The sequence below is a fragment of the Populus nigra genome, chromosome 2 (genome assembly GCF_951802175.1).
Source record: "Populus nigra chromosome 2, ddPopNigr1.1, whole genome shotgun sequence".
Lineage (NCBI taxonomy): Eukaryota > Viridiplantae > Streptophyta > Magnoliopsida > Malpighiales > Salicaceae > Populus > Populus nigra.
The window spans coordinates 5,112,568-5,115,067 of NC_084853.1; positions in this window are offsets into that span (position 1 = coordinate 5,112,568).

A 2,500-nucleotide genomic window follows, 5' to 3' on the forward strand; every position below is an offset into this window, starting at 1 on the left:
ACGGCGGGCAGTGTTGGAATCGGCAGCGCCGACGAAATCGGCAAAGTCGGCAGAATCGGCAGCGCAGATTTTTCGACGAACACGGGCTGGACGGTGGACTGTCCAGGCCAGGCAGGAAAATTCGTCGAGGGGACACGCTGACGAAACAGCGCTGGTTCAGACACGGTGGGCGCAGTGTTGGAATCGGCAGCGCCGAGAAAATCGGCAAAGTCGGCAGAATCGGCAGCAGGTGCTGGCGATGAGTCAGGACGGACTGGATAGTCCAAGGCTCGATGAGAAAGACCGCTGGTTTAGACACTGGGGCAGTGGCAGCCCGCGGGGCAGTGTCGGCAGATTCGGCAGCAGTGTCTGCCGATTCGGCAGCGTTGGCTTGTTGGCGCGGGGGGCCGATGCGAGTGGGGACTTGGGCAGCGGGCAGTGAAAGCAAGAGTTTCCCCGATGCTGCCGGGAAAAACGCTCCCCGGGATGGCCGGGTGAGATGACCCGGCGGCCCGCGACGGGTCATTCAATTCCATGCCCCGTCAACATAACTCCCGATGTACTGTTTGCTTTTTCGGAAGAAGAGATCCATCCCCCCATCCTCGGCCAGCCAAAAACGCTCCAATTAATGGCCGGGTGAGATGACCCGGCGGCCCGCGACGCGTCATTCAAATCACTGCCCTATCGGCTACAACTGCTGATGGGTGGGATTAGAGGCCTGCCATGGTGGTGAGGGGCGGCGAGGACCGTGAAAGCTAGAGTTTTTCAGAGGCTGCCGGGAAAAAGGCCCCTCGGGTGGCGGGGTGCGAGGACCAGGCGCGTCATTCAATTCTCTTCCCTATCAACTTGGCTCCCGTTGGCGGGATTGGAGGCCTACTGTTTGTTACAGGGCTAAAATCGTCAGGGGAAGAGCTGACGAAACAATGCTGGTTTGGATGCAGGGGGTAGTGTTGGAATCGGCAGCGCGGACAAAATCGGCAAAGTCGACAAAAAAGACTGTTGGTCTGGACATCGGGGCAGCGGCAGCCATGCCGACAGGGGGGGAAATCGGCAGCGCAGATTTGTGCAGCTGCAGGTTCGTCGGGGAAATCGGCAGCGCAGATTTTTCGATGAACATGGGCTGGAAGATGGACTGTCCAGGCCAGGCAGGGAAATACGTCAAGGGGACACGCTGACGAAACAGCGCTGGTTTAGACACGGTGGGTGCAGTGTTGGAATCGGCAGCGCCGACGAAATCGGCAAAGTCGGCAGAATCGGCAGCGGGTGCTGGCGATGAGTCTGGACGATTTATAGTCCAGGGCTTGATGGAAAAGACTGTTGGTCCAGACAATGGGGCAGTGGCAGCGCGGATTTGTGCAGCTGCAGGTTCGTCGGGGAAAATCGGCAGCGCAGATTTTTCGACGAACAGGGGCTGGACCGGCCGGGCCAGGCAGGAAAATTCGTCAGGGGGGCACGCTGACGAAAAGAGGGGCTGCGGAGTGGAAAATCGGCAGCGCAGATTTTTCGACGAACAGGGGCTGGACCGGCCGGGCCAGGCAGGAAAATTCGTCAGGGGGGCACGCTGACGAAAAGAGGGGCTGCCGCGTGGAAAATCGGCAGCGCAGATTTTTCGACGAACAGGGGCTGGACCGGCCGGGCCAGGCAGGAAAATTCGTCAGGGGGGCACGCTGACGAAAAGAGGGGCTGCCGCGTGGAAAATCGGCAGCGCAGATTTTTCGACGAACAGGGGCTGGACCGGCCGGGCCAGGCAGGAAAATTCGTCAGGGGGGCACGCTGACGAAAAGAGGGGCTGCCGCGTGGAAAATCGGCAGCGCAGATTTTTCGACGAACATTCGTCAGGGGGGCACGCTGACGAAAAGAGGGGCTGCCGCGTGGAAAATCGGCAGCGCAGATTTTTCGACGAACAGGGGCTGGACCGGCCGGGCCAGGCAGGAAAATTCGTCAGGGGGGCACGCTGACGAAAAGAGGGGCTGCCGCGTGGAAAATCGGCAGCGCAGATTTTTCGACGAACATTCGTCAGGGGGGCACGCTGACGAAAAGAGGGGCTGCCGCGTGGAAAATCGGCAGCGCAGATTTTTCGACGAACAGGGGCTGGATGCTGGACCGGCCGGGCCAGGCAGGAAAATTCGTCAGGGGGGCACGCTGACGAAAAGAGGGGCTGCCGCGTGGAAAATCGGCAGCGCAGATTTTTCGACGAACAGGGGCTGGACGCTGGACTGGGCCAGGCAGGAAAATTCGTCAGGGGGGCACGCTGACGAAAACAGGGGCTGCCGCGTGGAATGGCAGCCTACACGCAGATGCGAATTCGGCAGCGCACGATGGCTTGAGCAGGTCATGGGTTCGACTTGGCGCGATCTGAAACCTGGACGAGGGACTGTCGACGCTGGACGAGCCAGCGCGGTGGCCTGTCGTGCCCCGTTCAGGGGGGGCCTGCCGCGGAGACAGCCCTCGCGGGCTCGACAGCGCAGGCCAGCGTCCCCGACGTCGCTGGCCGCGGCAGGCGAGCTGCCGGGGTTCCCGC